Source organism: Rattus norvegicus, chromosome 10, assembly GCF_021556685.1.
Source record: "Rattus norvegicus strain SHRSP/BbbUtx chromosome 10, alternate assembly SHRSP_T2T, whole genome shotgun sequence".
In the NCBI taxonomy this organism is placed as follows: domain Eukaryota; kingdom Metazoa; phylum Chordata; class Mammalia; order Rodentia; family Muridae; genus Rattus; species Rattus norvegicus.
The window spans coordinates 66,057,401-66,081,376 of record NC_141543.1 but is presented as its reverse complement, the minus strand read 5'-3'; positions in this window follow the sequence as shown (position 1 = coordinate 66,081,376).

Sequence of the window (23,976 nt, the reverse complement as noted above, 5' to 3'; positions counted from 1 at the left end):
GCTCATGGCGTGAGGGCCTGAGCCGAGCTCTCTGGGCTCTATCTGAGGACGAATTGAAGGTGTTAGCAGGCTTAACTGGGCTGCATCACTCACAACCTATGTGCACAGCCATATGCTGCACGTGCTCCTAATGGAACCTTTAGCTCCCGGAGCCAAGACTCATTTTGTGTGTTATTAAAGTGCGGGTGACTAGGAAATGCAGAGCCCTCTTAATTAGAGAGCAACATTCTTGCATAGTAGTGGTGTTCTGTTCGTGGCATAATTGTCACAGCAAATTGCGAGTTAGGTTAAATATTGAGCTGGCAACTCTCGGAGCTTCAACTATTTGCTCCACCCTACCCGCCCCGTCCCTCCCTGTCCTCACCATCACCTGCTAGCCTGCACTTCTAACTTGATCTTCTGCCAAGTGGTAGCTTTTAAGTGAGGCTTAGAGAAGATACACTTTACAGCAGGAGCAATAAATCTGGCTTTGGGCGAGTTATAAGATGCCAGGAACATCTGAAGGAAGGGCGGGCGCAATTTGTGCTTGGCGTGTGGTGGGGGAGGGGTGTTGCTTGGTCATCTAACTCCGACTATAAAACTACCAGGTCCCTCAGTGTATCTAACCTGGGTGTCTCCCATGTGAGGCCCTGCAAGAAATGTAAAGAGAAAATGTGATTCCTTCTCTCAGTCTTAATCCAAAGAGGAGAAGACTCGGCAGCAGGACACTTCTGATAAACAAGTAGTTCCAAGGAGAGTAATGTGTGGTGTGAGAGAGTCCAGTGGAGGGGGTCTTGCAAATTCCCAGCTGTCATTGCGAAGACCCAAAGCCTGCATGGGCAGGAGAAAGAGAAGCCCGTTTCAAACCAGGATGGCTTACTGAGCAGGAGACTGTGGGTCAGGTACAGGCGACACTGGAGAAATAGAGTGGTAGATCTTTGTAGAGAAATAATAAACGAGATTGCTGAGCGCCAGGAGAATGGCCGGGACCTTGATTTCTTTGGGGCTTAATACTTAAGCCCTGTGGAATTCGGGTCTCTAACAGCATCCTTTATCATTAATTGGCCTTTTGGTAGCTCCTCCTCGAGCTGGCGGCGTTCTTGCAAGCCAGGTACACAGGGGCAGGTTGCTCCAGTGTGACTGCCTCTGCTTCAACAGCGACATCGCAGGGGCAGTGCTGCAGGGGATGTTATTGGAGTGTTGTACACTCAATCCCTCACGAGCTCCATGCTGGGCTGCTCATTTCCTTTGGACAGAGATAGACCGGCTCCCTCTCTTGTTGATGGAATGAAAATTCTCTTGCATTATGGCTCATGTGATAACTTGGGTGGCAGTGGTGTGGGATAATGAAGAACCTCTTAATGGCTCTAGTTAAACCCGGTAATATCACTCTGTCAAACTTCAGCTGACTGTGGGGATCCAACCTACTTTTATATTCCTAAATGTCTAAAACCCGCCATGGGCATCTCCAAAGCGCTAATAAGGAGGCAGCCCTCATCTGTCTATTTCTGCGGCTGTACCTATAAACCAGTGCTCATTTCTTGACCCTAGAATTGTGCCTCTTCCAACTGCAGTTCCCCAATCCAAGGTTAGCTTCTGCCCACAGACTTGGGCTGCTGAAATGGTTTCAGCCACATTGCCCATGTCAGGCTTCTAGCCACTGGCATGCTGGTTTAGCACCCCCAAAGGAAGAGAACTCATTTTATTCTGGAAAAAGGGGAAATGAATTTGCTTCGGGAACTGCCTAGGCCTAATTACTCTGCAAGCAGGGTTTGCTGTATAAAGCGCATGTGCACATGCCTGCTGGTGTGTGCATGCATGTGCCCGAGCTGCACAACACGTGCTCTCCCAGGATGGCTGCTGTGTGTTCACGTTGGTCTACCTCCCTCTCAGGCTTTAGGATGACTGGCGGACATGACCACCTCGCAAACCCAGAAAACTCACCACATTGGCTCCCAGATGAAGTAGCCAAGCGGGGTGGGGCGATCAAGGGTACTTGTCCTTATTTTTGGACCAATCAGGAAATGGGGGCCACAAGTTAAGGAAGAGGAAGTGGGAACAAGGGAGTAAGATTCTGGAGGGAAAGAGGTCATTCTAACCTAAATTAAATAACGCAGATGAGAATTACGAACAGTGATAAGAACAAAGATTCGGCAGTCAGAACTACAAGACCATGACAAACGGCTCTCTGGAGAATCGGGGCCACTGCCTCGCCTGGAAGTCAGGGAAGGGGTCTCTCCACCAACCCGGGGCTGGAGGCAGCGCCTGTGGCTGCCTGATTTAGCCTGGAAGTTAAAATCGCTGAAGCAGTTTATAGAAACACCAGAGTGAGCTGCAGAGCACAATCAGTAGGCAGGATCCAAGATGATGGCATAAATGTTTCAAATGTGCTCAGGGTAATTAGTTTTGAATTACCATGTGCATATTTTAAACATTTAAATGATCATCCCAGGTTTTCGAAAACAGTTTCACGAAGCTTGATGTCGCTCCCCCTCCCAGCGCGGCCTCCCCACGGGAGAGCATAGTGCGACTGTGCTGGGACTGAGCCAGGTGAAGCAGAGCTGTTCTGCGGCTCCAGCCGGGATTGGTGAGCGGCGGGAGCCGCACTAAACCCTCGGATAAAGGCGGATTAGGCCTCAGCCCTGGGTCTTGGTGCAGCTGGCTCACCCTGGCCGCTCCTTCCTCAAGCCAATGTCAGCTGTGCCAGTTTTCCAAAACGATTGGTTCACCCTTTAAGTTTTCCATTGTGCATGAAAATGCAATTCCATTTTGAGCGTGCGTGTGTGTGCGCGCTCGCGCGCGCTCACACACACACACACACACACACACACACACACACACACACACACACCCCACACCCTCTGTTTCTCCTCCTCTGCCTTATTTTATGAAGCCTCAGACCTCTGGGAAACTTGAACATTTGACCAACCATGTAGGAAATGAGTTTTGATGTTTTTAAGCAATGACCTTGTCCTCTGGTCACCGGGAGCCGAACTACCTTGGAGCAACTTCAGTCCTCCCGATATGCAAATAATTTCTAAATCCCTGATTCAAGAAAGCACTGAGAAGGGCAGAGGTCCAAGCTACCATTCGCTAGGACCTTCCTTGACTGTGAAAGGAGTCCAGGAGTCTTTGAGGGCAATCCACTCTGGTATCTTACAGAGCCCCTTTCAACCTCGGGAGAAACTGTTGAAGTCAGGTCTGTAACTTTACCTGAATTTAGAACAGCCTCTAGGACAATGCTGCCCCCACTGCCTTCTCTCCCTGCAATACGCATTTTGTCCAGCAGGTGGAGCTGGGAGATAAACACTATGAGCCTGTGCTGGGTTCCTTTGAGTAGAAGCTATCTCTGCTGAGATCCTGATTGAATGAAAATTGTTCATTATGCAAACTGTCTGGTTCAGTACACAGAGGCAGCCCCCAGGCGCAAACCCCAAGTAGTTGCTTTTTTTCCTCCCCAGATTAAAACATATGAACTGCTTTGATGTAATCTTATAACAAAGCCTAATAGAAATTTTATTTCTTCTGAAGTTGCCTGTCATTTCTTATTGCCCCCCTTCGTCTGTCCTATTAATACCCTTACAGTCAAGGAGATGCTGCTCAGAGTCTAGACTGTATCTGCAGATGAGAACCGTGTGTTTTCCTCTACAATGGTTTGAGGTATTTAAATAGGGCTACACTGCTTCAGATATGTTTAATCTCCTGGTTTTTGCCCCCCAGCCCCCACCCCTATTTATCATTTTAATGGAACGCTACAGAGTGCCACATTATGCAATGTGTTTAAATTGATAAATTATATTAGAAACATATCGGATGGGGGTTCTTAATGGTAAGTGGTTTTTTGTGGAAATATTTCCTCATTAGTAGATCAGCTCCTTGCAGGGTAAGAAATTCTAAGGATTTGGGAATAAGCTATATTTATGACCTATTTGGCTAATTAAAATTAAAGCATAATTTTAGCATGAAGTTCCTGCAAGACTGCAGAGAGGGTGGAGAAAGAAACTTGCCCAAATCCTGTTACTTTTAAATGTCAGTTGCCATAACAACTTCGCATGAGCCATTTTTTTTTTTTTACTTGAACATTCCTTTTAGGATTCGGTTGCTATAATAATTTCCTTGGCCCTTTTTAGGAAGCATATTTTCCTATTTTCCTTTTGTGATCATTTCAAAGCTTTCATTACTGTAACAAAAAAAAAATGACCATGTAAACCTCAACTCTCCATTTTTCCATGTGCAAGACCAGAGTGGTCCCCAAAATAGAAATGTGGTCTATGGAGAATTCCTTTCCAGGGCGACTTCTCCAGACCAGAGGAGAAGGCAGAGCTCTGGGGATCCATTGTTGCAGGAGCCAGCTCCCTCTGGCTGGGAATGATTAAACCCACAGATTAGTTGTTTTTCTTTTTGAGACAGCATCTCATTCTATAGCCTGGGCTGGGCTCAAGACAAAATCCCCCTGCCTCTGCCATCTGAAGTGCCGAGATCATCACTGGCATAAGCCACCACATCCCAAGGGAATTTATAAAAATTATTTCGTGGGGTTGGGGAATTAGCTCAGTGGTAGAGCGCTTGCCTAGCAAGCGCAAGGCCCTGGGTTCAGTCCCCAGCTCCGAAAAAAAAGAAAAGAAAAAAAAGTTATTTCGTATGTGTGAGTGTTTTGCCTGCATGTATGTTTGCACCACATGTGTTCTTGGTGCCTGAAGAGGCCAGAAGAGGGCAACAGATTCCTGCTCCCTCCCCCCCGGGACTTGAGTTATAGACAGCTATGAGCCACCATATGGGTGCTAGGAAAGAAACCTGGGTCCTCTGGAGAAGCAGCCAGTGCTCTTTACCAGTGAGCCATTTCTCCAGCCTCCTCAACAGATTTTTTTTTTTAAAACATGACTATTACGTTATAACCTATAGGGTTTTGGGTATTAAACTTAGGACTCCACATGTCCTAGGCCAGCACTTGCCTCTGAGTTGATACCAACCAGGTGCCCTGGGTATTTTGCACTAGGCAAGGACCAGAGAGCAATCCTCTCAAGAAAGGATGGGTTCTTTCACCTCCGAAGGCCCATTGACATATGGGTTGGCAGAGCCAGTGGCATTTGAGGACTGCGTGGGACAATCCCCAAAGTACTTACATGCAGCAACATGGCAGCAGAGTAAATAAAGTCCAGCACCCTCCTTTCCACACAGTGGGTTAACCTTAATTAGACTCTGTGACCTTGGAGAAGCCCCAGTGACAGAGGTTCAGGCCACAGGCACACTAGAGCCGACAGGCCCTGCCGGCCCTCCAGACTCTGAGAGGAGGCAGTGGTCATTGCTGAGGTCTGAAGGACATTTCACTTTCAGGTCTGCGGCTCCACCTACGAGGTGGAGCCTGGCTGCTCCTGCTGGTCTCCTGTGTCCCCGGCCAGCTTTGGTGACACAGTAGCTCTCGCTGTTCATATCAGGGTTGCCCATCTCCCTCTCCTGCCTCTCCCCTCCCTTCCCAACGATCAAGGATTTTGAGTAGCCATTCCTTTTATTTATTTATTTTTTTTAACATTTATCCAACTTACTGTGTGTGTACTCATTCACGAACGGGCCATGGCACGTGTGCGGAGTTCAGAATGTTAAAGAGTCAGTTCTCTCCTACCATTTGGCTCCAGGGATCAAACTCAGGTCATCAGACTTGGCAGCAAGTGACTTAGCTCATTGAAGCATCTCCCTGGCCCCTCTCGGTTTGTCTTGTCTTGTTTTGTCTCATTAAGACAAAAGTTTGAGGGGTTGGGGATTTAGCTCAGTGGTAGAGCGCTTGCCTAGGAAGCGCAAGGCCCTGGGTTCGGTCCCCAGCTCCGAAAAAAAGAAAAAAAAAAAAAGACAAAAGTTCGCGTTGCCCCAGCTGGCTTTGAACCCACTATAAGTGCAAGGATAACCTTGAACTTCTGATCTCCCGGTGCCTTTACCTCCACAGCGTGCTGAAGACAGGAATATACGGCCATACTGGGCTGATTCCCGTGCTGAAGTTCAAATCCAGAGCTTTGTGCATGCTTGGTTAGCACGCCTCTAACTGAGCTGTATCCCCAGCCTGAGTGGCAGTTTCTTTTCAAGCCTTAAACTGATTTGGTCAGAGGGAATTCTGTAGGGAGGGTAGTTGAGGGAAGGAGGCTACATGATGAGCTTCCTGCCTCAGTCCTTGGAACCTACCTCATCCTCATCATCGCCTGCCACCCTCTACTGTGAGGATGCATCTATTTTTTCTACTTCAAAGGATGGAAGTGAAGAGAGACAGCAGTGATTTGTAAAGAGAAAGCACAAAACCTTCTGTAACTGCGTGGGGGGGGGGATAATAGTCACAGGAGTGCCCCTTTTCCCGCAGTTCTGCCCTCTGTGCTGTCGCCCAAGGTCAACGGGAGTCTGAAAATATCAAATGACAAATTCCAGAAATCACATGCAAGTTCCAATCGCATACTGCCCTGAGGAATTCTTAAATGCAAGCACTGGAGTACCGAAGTGGATTAACTAAGACGGACACTCAGTGACCGCCCAGCATCTGGGCAGCGCTGCACCGACAGCCTGGGAAAGGGAGGTTTCACGTCCTCTGATGGGATAGAGTGGAGCACGGTGAGGTTTGATCATGTTACTAGGAATAACTTCCCAGGGACAGTAGTCACCCAATACTGGGTCACAGCGTCTGTGTCATCTGCTTCATCTCATCCTGAAGGCACTGGGTCATGCGAGAAGTCAGACGTCAGACAGGAAGGGTAGCTTTTAGAATAGTATTCTGTTACGGTTGTTTCATTATAGTTAATCTCTTTCTGTGCTTGATTTATGAATCTGACTTTTAAATTGTTATTTATTTTTACGTATATGGGTGTTTGTGCACCACATGCATGCCTGTTGACCAAAGAGACCAGAAGAGGTTGTCATGTCCCCTGGAACTGGAGTTATGGACAGTTGTGAGCTGCCATGGGGGTGCTGGGAATCAAACCGAGGTCCTCTGGAAGAGTGGCACTATTGACCACATCGCTATCTCTCTAGCCCATGATTGATTGATTGACTGACTGACTGACTGACTAATTGATTGATTTTCAAGTGGTGTCTCTCTGTGTAGGGCTGGCTGTCTGGTTTCGTTGTAGACCAGACTGAGCTTGAAGTCATAGAGATTTGCCCATCTCTACCTCCCGGATGCTGGGACTAAGCGTTTGCACGAGCAGGCCCAGCTGAATCTGATTTTTATAATTGGTATGTATGTGACAAAACAGAATATGTATGGACCCAATATTGTCCACAGTTGTGGACATTCATGCTCCGTTTTTGCTTATTTTCAAGTCAAAGTCTTATGCAGCCCAAGATAACCTTGAATCCTCTCCCAGTACCTCCCCAACCTCCACCTAAGACAGGGTTTCTCTGTGTAGCCTTGGCTGTCTTGGAACTCACTCCACAGACCAGGCTGGCCTCAAATTCACAGATTCATCTGTTTCTGCCTCTCAAGTGCTGGGGTTAAAGGTGTGCCCCACTAATATCCGCCTGACCTTGAGTTGATCCCTCTGCCTCTACCTCCCAGGTACTGCGATCATAGGCATATCCCGCCATGCCTTGCTGTCGGGTGCTAGATATCCAGCCCAGGCACTCATGTTTCCTGGGCAAGAATGGAATACTCTCTCCTAACTGAGCTACACCCACAGCCCCGTGGGAGGCTGTCAAGCAGACGCTGCCCCCCATAAAACGGACTGCTACTATATTTTCTCCTGGGGCAAGCAGTCTTTGGAAGTTGGAGCTCACATGGGAAGGAATGAACTGGCCTGAAACACAAGTTGCTCTTTTCAGACCTGCAGTGCAGTGTGCCTTTGGAAGAGACTTTGATGAAGGTTTGTATCTGCTTGGGGATGTTCAATATTTTGATCGTCCCATACACGTCCACTGAAATGTAATGCTTGACATTTCTCAAGAACCAGTTGTGTAGGGGTTTTTTAAAACCAAGTGTAACTGAACTATATGTTCAGGGAAATGGAAATAAAACATTGCTTAGTTTAGATGTGAAGCTGGCTTCCACTTCATCCTCACCCTGCTTTGAGGACATCCATCTTCTCCCCACTTCCTAGCCCCTGAGCACAGGAGGCGGGCCCCTCCCCGAACCGTGCATGAGAGGGAGATGGCACAGGCACAAGTAGAGTGAGAATTCTCTGGCCAAACAAGCCTGTGTTCAAATCCCACACCTTTCATTTGCCTGACTGCAGAATTTACCTGAGGGCAAACAGGGATGGTATTCCTGCCTGTCTTGCAGCCTCTTGCAAGGATTAGAAGTAACGCAGAGCACCGAGCCTAAAACAGGGTACATTTCAAAAAAAGCACTGATGACTGTTAACTCTGCTCCAAAGGACAAGACTCCCCTTGGTGGATCTGGCCCAGCTGCAGTTCCAGGAAGCACTGCAGGGCTATTTTCACAACCTCAACTGATTAGCATGAGGCAGCTTCTGGAGCCTGCTGGTGACTTTCATTTCAAGGGCCCCCAAAGGCAAATCTGGGACAGCAATGGCCTTGCTCTGGGACAGTGGGTGGACAGTGCGGCAGCTAGGCTAGTTCTGACTCAGCCTAAGAGAGTGGTTTTCTGATGATCAGAAGCAAACGACATAATAGGTTCTGTGTGTGAGTGTGTGTGTGTGTGTGTGTGTGTGTGTGTGTGTGTGTCTTTCTCTGTCTCTGTCTTTCTCTGTCTCTGTGTGTGTATGTGAGAGAGAGACAGACAGACAGACAGAGACAGAGACAGAGACACACAGAGAGAAAGAGGGAGACAGAAAGAGTCTTTTACTATGTACAGCCCAGGCTGGCTCTTGTGTTCTCCTTAGTCTCCCAGGTGCTGGGACTATGGGTATATGCCACCACACCTGTCTTAATAGGTTGCTTTAGGTTATAATGGCTATTCATTAAAAAAAAAACTTGAGATCTCTGTGAGCTCAAGGCCAGCCTGGTATACAGAACAAGTTTCAGGACAGTCAGGGCTACACAGAGAAACCCTCTTGAGAGAGAGAGAGAGAGAGAGAGAGAGAGAGAGAAGGGAAGAAGGAAGGAAGGAAGGGAGGGAGGAAGGAAAGCAGGCTAGAAGCCAAACACCATGACTCACATGTAATCCCAGTATTTAGGAGGCTGAAGTGGGAGGATTCTGAGTTTGAGGCTATAATGTGTGCCATATAGAAGACATTGTCTCAAAGAAGAAGGAAAGAAAGGCTGGGAACATAGCCACATGGGTAGCATGCTTACCTGATATGCATGAAGTCTGAAGCTTGAATCCCAGTCTCAAATAAAGCTGGGGTAGGGTGGCTCATACCTGGCCCAGGGCTCTGGAGGTGGCGGTAAGAGGACCAGAAGTTCAGAGTCATCCGCAGTTACATAGTAAATTGAAAGCCAGCCTAGGCTACATCTCAGAAGAAGAAAAACAAGGAGTATATGGAGAGGGGAAAAAGAAATAAAGACAGTAAAACATTTATAGAGCCTTGCTTGGTCCTTGTAGCCACCAGTTTTAGGTGAGACTCAGGGATAGTTCAGCCTTTGGGTCCCTTCTCCCCAAGACAACTTGTGGACACAGTGCCCTGCTGAGACCTGCCTCTCTAAAAATCACCTCAGAGAAAAGGGTCTTAGGGCTGAGTAGCACTACAAAGGAGGAAATAATTATGGAGGATGTGACTTTGCAGATCCAAAGTCACCGGGGCCCCTAAGGACCACTGGGGAGTTCCCACCGGCAGGCAGGGAACTCAGTGGAAGTCTGAGCAGATACAGCAAGTCTGTACCTGAGACAAATCTCCAGATGGCTCTGTCACGTAGTAAGTTGTACGGTGGCTCCTCAAAAATATGTCTAGAACCTGTGAGGTGACATCACAAGAAAAATAGGTATTTTCAGATGTAGTCATGTTAAACATCTTGAGACAAGATCACCTTGATATAGAGTGTCCTTTGCATTCAATGGCACGTGTCCTTGGAGAACAGAGAATCGGACACATGGTGAGGTATTGACATGGGGCCTCCATGAGCCACAGGTTGTCTGCAGCCCTAGAAGTTAGGTTAAGGGACAGATCCTCCCTCAGAATTTGTTTCTTTAAAGTAAGTGTGTGTGTGTGTGTGTGTGTGTGTGTGTGTGTGTGTGTGTGTGTCCATAGAATAAGGCTTTGGATCTCATTGTAATCCACCCGGCATGGATTCTAGGAACAGAACTCAGGTCTTCCAGAAGATCAGCAGTACACTTAACTATTGAGCCATTTCTCTAGCCCTTCCCTTAGAGTTTTTAAATAGCACGTCTGACCTGTGGTCCATGAATGTGTCCCAGGATAGCTATGACTGCAACACATTTGCAGACCACAGCATCATGTAACAATGTGAAAAGGTTGAACCACCCAGGAACCAACCCTGCCACAACCTTGAGCTACATTTCTAGCCTCAATAGCATGGATTTCTGTCTGTGGTTTTTGTCTACTCTGCTTGTGACCACCTATCTGGGAGGTCGTAGGAAACCCAAGACAGCCTGTCCCTCTGCCATCTTGAATTCCTTCTGGTTGGGCCGACCAGGGGGATCCATTGTACTTGCTGGCATTGGGATCCCTGCCTCCCAGACAGAATCCTCATCCCTTTACCCAGATCTTACACTCCTTCACCCTCAAATGCCTCCCACTCTTGGTTTGCTTCCAGTCAGGCACATCCACAATGTGTGCTTGGTGCCTGGGTTCCTATCACTCGGTGACATCTCACAGCAGCACCAGGGACACAAGGTCATCAGCACAGGATCCACGTCCTGTGTGGAAAAGGCACATCGCCAACGGGAAGGACATGTTCGAAAACCACCTTGAAAAGAGAGAGGCAGGAGGGAAGGAGGCAGCCCACAGCGCTCGGCCATTTTCTGCCAGCAGTGAATCTAACCTGTTTGGACCTGGACACAGCTGTTGACATCCACTTTCCTCCTCATCTCACTCTGAACCACAACAGTCACGTACCCGTTGTCACGGGCAGTGAGTCGTCGTCATGCTGAAAAACACTTTGATGAGAGTCGGCACCACATTCTGCTCTTGAAACAAAGTTTTTCCTTAGCTTTGGGTGTTTTGATCTTGAAAGCACTGGGGAGATAAGCTGGCTGATCCAGCGGTGACAGCCTTCAGAGGCAAACCTGAGCCAGCACTGTTTTTCAGGAGCAGAAGATCAACCCTGGAGGGGTCTGGAGACTGACCACTTGGGGGGAGTGGCAATGCTAGGGGACCCCACCCCACCCTCTGCTACCTATAAGCGGGAGAGCAGCAGAACCCCATAGCCTGTCCTGCTGTGCAGACTGAAGCTGCTGTTCTGGTGACCAGGATCAGCATGGAAAGAGAAACATCATTCTTTAGGGGACCTCTATTGACATCACCCTCATGCCCTAAGTATTGGAGAGTCAGTCCCTGGCTTGTGCTCTGAGGACAGATGATCTGTTCATCTTGTTTCCTGGCAGGCGGCAAACTCAAGGAGCTCTTGTGCTGGACCCTGTTACCACAGTGTCCCACACGTGGACCATCATGGATTCTCTCGGCCAGGTTTGGCTGCCAATCCATACCTAATAGGAACTTTTCTGGCTTTCTCTTTGGTTCTTCTCTTTCTTATATTCCAACATTATTTTTTGGGTAAGGGCAACCAGCCCTGTATGCTAATGAAAGAGCTGTCAAGAGCCAGGAAAGAAGTGTGTGTGGGGGCGGGGAGGGGGACCCAGAGCTGCCCAGGAGCAATTACCAGAAGGTGTGTCCTCACCCTCCCTCAGCTCAGCAGGTGAGCTCTACCTGTGCCAGCCTAATTGCCACCCGTCCACAGCCCTGCATGGTAACAAGGAACTCAAGCACCAGGACACTCTTTAAATGACGCAACATTTAAATAACATCCATTTACCTTTCACGCACCTATGCCTCGCTCCTTAATTACTAGCAGCGTCTGATTTCCTAGGAAGCCTTTTACCTACGGAATTCATTTCCTCAGCCTCCCCATAGAGAGGCTGCAACCCCCTGTGTACAGTGGTTTTTAGGCGACAGACCTCACGGGTAGAAGGTCATGATCTGTAAGGCCCAGGGAAAGGCTGAGAGAGGGCTGCTGTCTTCACTGGAAAGGCAGCAGGCTTAATGGAGTCCTCAGCCCCAGAGAGGGAGGGGGTGCTGCGGCGCCACGCAGGAAGCTGCGGCACGAAGTGTAAATATGATGATTGTTGTCTCTTTCATGGGAGGTAAATAAATCAGCTCCGTGTAGACTCGAGAGGTGGCTGGTGACGCTGTGTACTTACATGGCATCCCGAGTCTGGCCTCTTCAGCGCGCTTCAAGGGTTGATTCATTACGCTTTCCACCAGCCCACCAGAGGAGGGAGATGGGGAGAATTATCATCCCGGCAAGAAACCCGAGGTTAAGTTGGGGGGAAGGCGCAGGCCCAGGCAGCCCATCCTGCACTCCCGCCACTACATCACGCTACATCACATTATAGAAACAAGATAACCTATTTTTCGGGGTCTAATTTCAGCATAGGAGGGCTTTGTCTCCTCTGTATCTGAAAACTGTATGAGCTCATGGAGCAGGAAAAAAATTATTTTAATCATTCCCACTCTTGTTTGGGGGAGCGGAAGGATCCAAGAGTGAGCAGAAGATTCTAACCTTCCCTGGTCCCCAGCCTCGCCTGATTGAGGGAAATGCATTGTCTGTGTGGAATCCTGAGGCCAAGAGCTTTCCATTTCGTGAAAGCATGGATCTGTCACTGCTTCATCGGAAGGATCCTGCTGTCCATGAGTCCCCCGGAAGGAAGAGTTCAGCCCAGGAGATGACCTGAGGCAGTTTCTTGTGCAGGTGCTTCAGAGGCTGAGGTTTGCAAATGGTCAGAAACAAAGGCTTCCTCCCTTCTGTCCCAGGTCTGGATTCTCCTCAGTTGGGGAATGGAAAGCTGGGCCATGTTAAAGTTCAGAAGGGTAGGCAACGACTCTCTGGAGGGTCCTCCCATTCACCTCACACCTGGGCTCTCCTAAACCATACAGTTCTTGGGGCATCTAAGAATGGGAGTTGAGAGCCTGCAAGTTGCCATGAGAGCTCTGTCATGTGGGTTTCCAAGGAGCCACTGAACAGAGGAAACTGCCTTCAGTGTCCCTAAAGACCAATTTCCTCCAGGCCAGCATGTGTGGAGAACCTCCACCAAATCCCAGTGGCCTCTCTCCGACGGTAGGCATGACAGACTGCAAACACAGCACCTCTAGGCACTCAGGGAAGGAGGGGTGCCCGAAACGTCTGGCTCCTCACCGTGGGGTGGCACAGCTGGCTATGGCTGCCTGGCCACCCCCTCCTGCCCCTTGTTGGATGAAGAGAGAGAAGAGAGATATCTGTCCAGCTCTTCCCAGTTACTTAGCCTGAAGCCGTAGCACTGGGTCTCTCAGCTATATTGGGTAAGCCGTGGGGGTGGGGGTGGGGGTCAGTTAGTGTAGTGGCAGGGACCTTGTGGCCATTGCCTTGTGTTCTCTGCTCTCTCTCTCTCTCTCTCTCTCTCTCTCTTCTCCTCCCCCTCCTCTTTTTTCTCACTCAGCCACTCTGCTGAATTCTGCATTGACATCAGCACTTCCAAAAACAACAACAGAAGAAAGTAGGTCAAGCCAGATCAGAGCTGGCCCTGGGTGGCGGCTGAGTCTGGGGTACAGCCTATTGCATGGAGAGTACAGGAGCATCCCAGAACTCTGTGCCTGCTGTCTTGCAATGTCCTTGGTCCCTCACACCCATACCTTTAGGGGATGTGCTAGCTTGAGTGTTGGCACATAAACTCCTGGAGAAGCCAGGTTGGGGTTTCTGCACTGTGAGCAACACCTCTCCACACACACAGTCCCTCTGGTCCTAATAAAGCTTTGAGAATCAGGAGGCCTGGGGTGCACACACCTCATTTTGAGAGTGAGAAGCCAGCCTCCACAAACCACATGTTCGTTGACACACATGCGTGCACAGACCCATAACCCCTCTTTCTCTAGGGCTTTAAGCCGAATATTGCCTCTGCTCTATGTGACCATGGAACTCCCGCTCTACTTGAAAGATTACCCAACACGCTAATTGGGACTCCTGCTATGATTAAAAAGAAATTTCCGATTAGAGCCACCACGCTGTAGAGCTTGGGAAGAAAACAGCTCTTTAGAAACACAGCAGGGGCACACTTCCGGGTTGTGTTGCGGTTTGGAGCTTTTTTTTTTTTTTTTTCTTTCCCCTTCTAACGTCGAGAACCTGCATCTTGCTGTTATTTTGCCTAGGTCAAGTCAAGTGAAGACAGTTACAGGTGAGTCCCAAAGCATCAAAGAGAGGGGCCACCTGCCGAGAGAGATAAAACGGCAGGCTTTCCCCCAGCTTTTTCTTGTGAGCGGCGCTAACGGAGCAGTTTCTGCACAGCTAGGTCCCGCCCTGCCGGCACCTTTGGCCTCCTGATTGGCAGATGCCACGATCGGTCTGGGTCAGTCGTTGCCTGGAATAAAGTTTTTCTAAGCAGTGGAGGGCGAGCAACACATTTCAATCTGGCTTTCCGAAGCGATTAGCTCCTAGTGCTGGCTGTCCCCAGAGAGATTGGGGGAGGGGAGGGCAAGAGCTGTGGTCAGTCAAAGGCAGACATTTCTGAATGGTTCCACTCCTAGAGTTCAGCTCATCCCTGCTTTTAGATTTCATTAGCTTGAGGAGGAAGCCCACCTCCCATCCCATCCTTTCAACTCCCCTGAGCATCCTACCTTTTAAAGCAACATCAGAATAAGTATCGCCACCTCTTTTCTACCCTAGCCAAAAGCCCTCTACACCCATCCTCTAGTTAAGATTTTAAAACTTTGATATTGAACCCAGACCTTTCTAAAAGGGAGCCATTTGACTTTATGTAAATAAAGTATCTCCTTAATATCGACTTCATTAAAAGACCCAAGAAAAGAACATCCGTGTTTGCTGATGGAAGAGTATAATTGTCTTTAAGGGTAATTGGCTAGTTATTGAGAATAATTGTCTGCAAATGATGGGAAGACAGGTAATAGAGGGGGAAAGACTCCAGGTGAAAGGGCCGGCCACGGCTAACAGCCTGGATTGGAATGCAAAGGGGTTGGGCTGGCAAGAGAAAAGGCAAGAACTGCAGACTTCCCAATCACCATTTACTGAGTCCCGAGATCCCACAGAAGAGTAAACTCCCAGAAATAATTTGAAGGGGCTACTCTGTGTGCATTCATGTACACACACACACACACACACACACACACAGAGAGAGAGAGAGAGAGAGAGAGAGAGAGAGAGAGAGAGAGAGAGAGGCGCCAAGGCATGGCCACCACTATGTTTCAGTGCTATTAGTTTATAAGAGAAATTTCTTTTTATAACATCTCTGTTCCCCCAACAACATATAAAGATGCACTTTCTGAATAAAGGATTAGCTTTAGATTGAATAAATCTGGCTTAATGAAAAGCCCACTGCATTAGTGTTTCATTGCAAATCAGCAGAAATCATAATCACAGGCTCCCCTTGTCTTCAGATAAGCGGTCGGAAAACACTGGCTGGGGCTTTGCGTCCCCAGTCGCACAGCAGGCATGGAAAGGAGCAGAGTGCCTGGTCTTGGATAGGCTGCTGTTGTCTGGCTATGCTCCCATCCCCCTTCCCATCAGTTTCCACCGTGTGTGTGTGTGTGTGTGTGTGTGTGTGTGTGTGTGTGTGTGTGTGTGTGTGGCGTGGGGGTGGGGGGCATTTTGGTCTACATCAAATGTGACCTGGGCATGCTGATGGCTCCGTGTAATTCTACCATAAGACGTGAGGAAGGCTGAGGCAGGAAGGTTGAGAGTTTAACAGCAGTCAGAGCTATACTTAGTTTGAGTGTGTGTGTGTGTGTGTGTGTGTGTGTGTGTGTGTGTGTTTGGGTTTAGTTTGGTTTAGTTTCAATTTTTGAGAGTCTCACTATGTAGCTCAGGCTGTCCTTGAACTCACAAAGATCTCTTGTCTCTGCCTTCCAAGTGCTGAGATTAAAGGTATAAACCACCATACCTGGCCCCTTTCTTCTATCTATCTCTCTATCTCTCTATCTCTCTATCTCTATCTATCTATCTATCTATCTATCTATCTATCTATATATATATATATCATCTATGTGTCTGTGTGTATATGTCCCAGAGCCTATGTGGTGGTCCTAAAACAATCCTCAGAACTTGGCTTTCTCCAATACTTGGATCAAACTTAAACCATCAGGCATGGCGGCAAGTGTGTTTACACACTGAACTATCTTTGACCCCATGGCCCAGCATCTTCCGTGGGTGCTGGGGATACAAATGTGTGTTTTATGTTTACAGAACAAGCACTTCACCAACTAAGTCATTTCTCTAGCCCCATCCTTACTCCCTTCAAGTGTTATTTCCCCCAACCTAGGGCCAAAGCTAGAGCAATATCCACGCCCTAACAAACGGTCTGCCAAGCCTCTCCCCTTTCTCCTCTTCCCTTCCCTTCCTCCCTTCCTCCCTTCCTTCCTTTGTGAGACAGGTCATTACTATGTATCCCAAGCTAGCCTTGAACCTGCGATGTGGCTCAGGCTGGCTTTGAACTCACAGCTGTCCTCTTACTTCAGCTTCCCAAGCACTGGGATTATAGACCTCTGCTACCATGCCTGGCAAGTTTTTCTTTTCTTTTCTTTTTTTTTTTTCTTTTTTTCGGAGCTGGGGACCAAACCCAGGGCCTTGCACGTGCTAGGCAAGCGCTCTACCGCTGAGCTAAATCCCCAACCCGCCTGGCAAGTTTTTCAAGTGAACAAAAACAATAAAAAGAAAATAAAAATTCCTAGAACAGTTGCAGGACTCACAAAAGCTTTGGAAGGAGACTAAAAATGGACTTAAAAAAAATGCTTGAAGCACAAAGAGTTGTTGAAAGAAGAGAGAAGAGGGAAAGTTAGCTTAGTAGGTAGAAGCCAGTCAAGCCTGACACCCTGAGTTCAGTTCCTGGCCCCGTGGTAGAAGGAGAAAAGCAATACCCAAACATTGGCCTCTGACCTCCACACACGCGTGCACACACACAAACAGAAGCCCTTGGAGAGGGAAGTCCTAGATATCTCATTGAAGAAGTTCTACCAGGCCCTGTGGTCAGCCATTTTATTTTTCCTTTGTGGCTCGGAGGATGGACCCAGAGCCTGGCACACCCAGACTCTCTTCATCAGTGCCAAGGAAGCCTTTGCCCTCCCTTACTTTTACAGGGTGACAGCCTCATGGTGTCCTGGAAGAGGAAACATGTGCCTTCTCTCTGTTGCCCATTCTGGACATCTAAAACAATTAACCCAGGTCTCATAGAAACCAGGACCTGGCCTTAGTTGCTCAGAGACAAGAGACACCTCAGCCTGTTGGGAACTTCCTGTCACTGTGCCTCTACTCTTGGTGGGAAAGGCAGAAGAACTCTTGCCAGCTCTTTCTGTCACCTGAGCTGGAGGTCCCAGGGATGTGTCTGAGGAAGTCACAATAGCAAAGAACATGTTCAAGGAAAACTCAAGGTGGGATCTTGGGACTGACCTCAAGGTATCCAACGCCCTTCAATTCTCAAAGTTTTGAGTCTGAGAGGAGGCACTGTGTTCCCGGGTGTTCACCTGCCTTACCCTGGGTCACTTAGACGGGGTCAAGTAGTGGTACCCTTGGTGTGGGAAAACTGTCCACTTGGAGAAAGAGGAGAGCATGGGTCTGAGTAGCCAGTAGACCTGCGTCTTTATATCTGTAAAGGGTGTGGGGGGGGACATAGTCAAATCTCCCCTCGGGGGTCCTGTTATCAGGTTGTATTTACAAGTGTGTGTGCGTGATCCTTTCAAATCTTGACACATTATCCAACTCCAAGTTACTTTCTCGATTTTCCTTGTCAGTGGCCTCTTAGTGATGAAATGGCCAAGGAAGACAGAGCTGCAGAAAGACAGGGCCATGGCTTGGCTGCAGGCTTTCTCTGAGTCTGAAGGGGGTCAGCGACTCTGAGAAATGAAGCTATTTCTGAGTGAGAAGGGCCAAAGAAGGACAAAGGCAGAGGGAGAGCCCCTGAGGAGATAGAGGACGGGAGGGGGACCCTGTGTGAGGCTGGAGGGGAGGAAGATGAGGGAAAACATTCAGAGGAACTCAGTGAGACCCACCCTCCACACGCATTACACGTGAGGCAGCGTGGGGCATCTTCTGTCGGGCAGAGTGGGGCTACATTCATCTGCAGTATGGTGTAGAGGGGTGATGGCAACAAGTTTGGGACTGAGGGGCAGCTTATGGGGTTCGTGTCCATAGCCACCGTACCCCAGCAGTATACAGCTAGATAGAGTACACAGTAACTCCCAGAATTCTCTGGTTCCACTAAATCCCTGCTCTGTGCAGAGTAAAACCCGCACAGGGTGGATTTCATCCTGCCCCCCCTCCAACTCCCATCCCCCACTTTGGTCACCGCCAGCCAGAGTGGAGGTGGGGCAGATCTTGTAAAAGAGGCTGGTGAGGACGTCGAAAAGTCTGTACCCTCCACTAGCAAAGTGTCAGACGCTCGGTGACACTTTAAATGCCTCAGATAAAACAGTGAGAGACTCTCCTGGTGGCAGGCAAGATGAGGGGTCAGGGACCTCAGTGCCTCTGAGGCTCAGACACCAGGATAAAGAATGAAAACACCACGGAGACCCCTGTGACCCCCTCATGCAGGGGGAGAATGCCAATGTGGCCGAGCTAGCCGCTGGAGCGCAAGCCTCAAGGCCTATGTAGTTATCAGTCTACCACTGCTGCCTTGTCGGATAAACCCCTTCCTCTTCGCGCCCAGGATTAGTGGACATACACTTGGCTCAGGCGTGTCCCTGATCTGCCACCTTATCACAGAAAAGCCCTTGAGGATGGTCACCAGCCTGGGACAAAGCCTCATTCTCTGCTCATCTCGAGTGACACCTATATGGCAGATCCCTGTGTCCCTCTCCCAATGATGACTCTTGCAATCCAATAAAGGGGAACTGAGATTTCTGCCAGCTTCCTTTTTTTTTTGGTTCTTTTTTTCGGAGCTGGGGACCGAACCCAGGGCCTTGCGCTTCCTAGGTAAGCGCTCTACCACTGAGCTAAATCCCCAGACCCGTCAGCTTCCTTTTTGCTTGTAGAAATGTCCTCTGCATGTGGGGAGCCTGCCTTGCTCACCCAGAGATCTCAAGGGGTTGGTTGGGCTTTGCACATCACCAGGACTCAGGGCTGTTGACTACATGAGTATCCCACACTTGCTTGCATGAGGCAGAATGACAGGATGTTGTGCCTGGTGCGTGTGTGTGTGTGTGTGTGTGTGTGTGTGTGTGTGTGTGTGTGTGCGCACGCGCACGCGTGCGTGTACGCACTCCTGTCCTCAATGGCTACACAACTGCTCCATAGAGCTGGGCTTTCTTTTTCCAAGGACACTGTATGGGGGTGTCCTTCATTCAGTACCTCTCCTCTGTGGGTTTATCCTAGCACTGAGAAAGGCTTCTGTTTGTCCTTGGGTTGTCTGGCTAGAGCAGAGACCCCATTGCCTTGTCCGTGCCTGCTCCCCAGAATGGTGGGCAGGAGGATGTAACACGCAGACACCGGGACACGACATCTTCTACACGTGTAGATCTTGTGCACTGGCTTTGCTTTCTTCCTCCAAGCGGGTCTCCCAGGAAATGGCACTTACAGAGATTGAAGAGTTTAATACATGTCTCGCTGCCTCTCTTTTCGGAAGCCCCCCAGAGGGAGCAGCAGAAACCAAGGCTGGCAGGGGCTCTAAGCTGCCTGGGCAAAGGAGCAGGGGGTAGCATTGGAGCCTTAGCCAATTTGGAAAGCACCGTGACCCAAGCACATTTTGCAGCAGGAATGTCAAATTCTGCCGTTCAGGCATGCCATTGATGTGCACGCTGCCACACAGAAACCAGTGACACAAAGGCACAGCCTTCTCCACCCTCCTGGTGCTTAGAAACTAACGGCTCTAATGAGAAATGAGAGCCGAAAGGAGAGAGATGAGGGGCGGGCCACAGCAGTGCAGGCTGGCACTATGCGTTGGAAGAGGATGACCCACTTCTTGTAGAGGTAAGGGGCCCAATGAAATGTCACTTAAATTAGCCACCACTCCCAACACTAGATCTCCTTTGTCCCCGTACCTCATTCCAAGTGGCAGGAGCCCTGTCAGGGAGCCCCACGTTACTTTCTTTTTTCTTCTTTTTCCTCTCCTCTGGGGCAGCCTCAAGCCCAGCGCCCACTCGACTTTTTAGAGCCATTAAACCCCCTGATTCCAGAAGCCCTCTCATGAAGGGGAGGACAAGGAGGTAGCAATCTGAAAGGAGGGAGGGAGGTAAGGAGGGAAGGGAAAGGGAGAGGAGGGAGGGAGAGAGCTCGAGAGAGCATGCATTCGTCAGGAAGAGCTCTCTTTTCTGGCTTTTGACTGCACTGTGAGTTATTTAGCCAACAATAGATGTTTATGTATTTTTTTTTTTTAGAATCTGTATTTATTAACAGCCTGAAAGGAAGGAAACTAGGAGATTTATACTGGAAGTGCCGTGAGTTAAGAGGGGCAATTAAGAGAGCAGAAAGAGATACTGAGTACAGGATTGTAAAGGGTATTTTAACACCAACACCAACCAAAGGTTCTCCAGGTATTTTCCAAGGAGGCAGAAGGCAAAAGAAAATTGTCCCATTAGAAGCTGATAGGTGGGGGTTGGTGATAATGGATAGAGTAATGGCTGACTCCTGTTTAAAAGAAGGCGAAGAACAGAGGGAGACAGACCACAGGTCGACGAGCTAGAGTGTGGCCATACTGGATCATGATGCACAGTGGTGTAAGGGACCCAGTAAAGTACGCACTGGCCTTTCCTTGATCAAAGTGTGCACCTATAGCCAGGTGTGGTGGCAAATGGTTGTTATTCCAGTCCTTAGGAGGCTGAGGCAGGAGGTTCACCGTGAGTGTACGCCCAGCCTGGGTTGCATAGCAACACCCTGCTTCAAAATAACAATGAAAAGAAGGGGGGCAACATTTGGAATGTAAATAAATAAAACGATTTTGAAAAAGAAGAAGGAAGGGAGTGCGGTCAGGGAGAAGAAGAAAGGTAAGAAGCCAAATAAAAGGCACAGGGATGTGCTGCACAGGGAGACACCAACCTGTAATCAAGGCACTCAGTGGGGGCGGGGCTACAATGAGAGTATCGTGAGTTCAAGGTCAACCTGGGCTACATGGTGAGACCCTATCTCAAAAAAAAAAAAATACAGAACCAAATAAAAGGAAACAGAGGGGTTTGGGGATTTAGCTCAGTGGTAGAGCACTTGCCTAGGAAGCACAAGGCCCTGGGTTTGGTCCCCAGCTCCGAAAAAAAGAACCAGAAAAAAAAAAAAAGGAAAAGGAAGCAGAGCCAGGCATGATGGTACACTTATAGTCCCAGCACTTGGGAGACTGAGGCAGGGAAGGACTAGGGATTCAGACCAAGCTGAGCTGTCTGAAATCCTTATCCCATCCCCTAACACACACACACACACACACACACACACACACACACACACACCACAAGGCGGGGGGGACAGGGACAGGGACAGGGACGGGAACAGGGAGGGAGAGAGGGACAGGGACAGGGAGAGGGACAGGGAGAGACCACAAAGAAAGGACCCTTCAGATGGCTCAGTAATTAAAGGTGCTTGCTATTCAGACCTGATAACCTGATAACCTGAGCTCCATGCCCAGGCCCCAAAGGTGGAAGGTGAGCCCTGACTCCACAGAGCTGTTCTATGACCTCTACATGCATGCTGTGTCGTGTGCACACCCTATGTTGTGCATACATGTACACAGATAAGAAAATGGGAAGGAAGAAAAACATAATTTTTTTTAATCAAGAAAATAAAGGCCAGCTTCTTTTATGTCAGTGTGAAAGGAAGGCCTAGTCCCTTTGAAGCCAGGTCCTTCCCTGTCTGGAGGTGGGGCTGAACTGAGGCAGTGGTGGCTTGCTGCTAATCCAATAGGCAATAACATAACGGAGAGCTCCTAACTCAGTGTCCAGCACACTCAAGTCTACAGGCTGTCCCCATCCACAGAGCAGCCTTCCCGTCTCCCTCACCTCCTCACACTGCTCCCAGGCTCCTGGGCCCCTCTGCCTGTGGAGTGCTAGGTGATTTGCTAATGTTGGGCAACATCTGCCCACTTGGGGTTCTTGGCTCTTCTTGTAATGAACAAGCCTAGCAGGAGGGGTGGAGCTTGGAGGAGGGAGTCCTGGGATTGCCAGTGGCTCCCTGCAGCTGGGGTGTCTGGCCAGCTGAGGAAGGAGCCATGGCACACGAGTGGGAAAGCATGGAGCAGAGGCTGTGGAAGCTAAACGGCATGGGAAGCAGTCGAAGCTTGGAAGCAGCAGGTGTCTGGGAATGGGACTGTGGCCCAGGCAGACTTCCAGTGAGCACTCCAGTTTTTTGGCACAAGGAAGGAGCTGGCTGAGCCCAAGAGGCGAGTGGTGATAATGAAACCCGCAGTTGAGGAACAGTGGTAAGGGTGCCATGGGAGCCCATGTGCTCATGAAGAGGCTGGGTGTGAAGAAGCGCCCGTGTAGGGAAGCCACATGTTCCCTCTAATTCCAGGCAGAGTCCCTGAGTGGGGCTCTCTGGGCCTCCCCGTTGCCTAACCAGTCTCCCAGCACCCCAGCAAACAGCAACCCTTAATTCACAGCTGTTTATCTCAAAGGCTGAGCCACTGTGTGCCCGTAGCCAGCAGCCTGACCCTCCCCCACGTTCTCCTCTGGTTGTCTCTCTTTCTTCTGAGAGGGTTTCAGCAGCAGCTACTCCTGAAAAGCCCTCTCCAACTCTCCTACCCCAGCTGAGCCCTTTGTTCTGCAGCTCAGTAACACAGCAACACAGGCTCAGTTCTATACTCATGGCTCTCAGCTCCTTAGAGAGCCTGTTTTCTCATTCTCCTGTCCCCAAAGCCTAGACAATGGCCGGTCCATTTGTAAACATCTCTGAGGATGCCAGGGGCCACACCCCATGTCTCCACAAGCCTGGCGCTGTCCTCTGTCACTGTAGAAGACTGCCTGGCAGGAGGTGAGATAAGGGAAGAAATGGTCTCCCCTGGGGTTCCCAAAAAGTGCTGAACAAAAATGGCGGAATGGGCTGGGGCTGTAACTCGCTGCTAGAGGGCTTGCCTAGCGTGTACAAGGGCCTGGGTTCGATCCCCAGTTCTGCATAACCCAGGCTTGATATCAGGGACATGCTTGTATTCTCAGTGCTCAGGAGGTAGTCAGGAAGATCAGGAGTTCAAGGTCATCCCCAGCTACATAGCTAGTTTGAGACCAGCCTGGGATACAGGAGACTTTGTCTCCGACTATCACCAAAGCAGCAAAAGGCCAACCGGCAAGATAATATTATGCAAAGTAAATCCATCTCAAAAGGTAAGTATTATATATTTTCTTCCATTTGTTTTTTTTACATTTTATAGAGGCCTATAGACTCATGTATGCATGCATGTATGTTTATATGATATGAAAGTAGGGGGTTGGAGAGGTAGCTCAGCAGTTGAGAGCACCGACTGCTCTTTCAGAGGACCTGGGTTCAATTTCTAGCACCTACATGGCAGCTCACAACTGTCTGTAATTCCAATCTCAGGGGATCTGGCGCCCTCCTACAGACATCCATGTAGGCAAAACACCAATGCATGTAAGATAAATTTTTTTTTGAGAGAGAGAAAGTGGAAGTAAAACTAAGGAGACAAAAGGGACTGATGGGAGGCAGGAGGGGCATGGAAAGGAGGACACAGGTGTGTGGTGTAAATGTGCAGAATACATTTCTACAAAAGCTTCCGGTTCATATGCGTGTGTGGGTGTGTGGGTGCAATATGTATGTTGTGCGTATATGTGGGGCCAAAGGGTCTTCCTCAACCCCTTTCCAACTTATTTTCGTTTAAACTTATCATCATCATCATCATCATCATCATCATCACTACTAGTTTGCTGTATGATGTGTAAGTGTGGGTGTGCCATGGCCCTCACAGAGGTCAGAGGATCCGGTGCTCCTACAGGTTCACGTGGGTTCTGTGGATGGAACTCCAGTAGGCAGGTTTGCAAAGCAAATGTA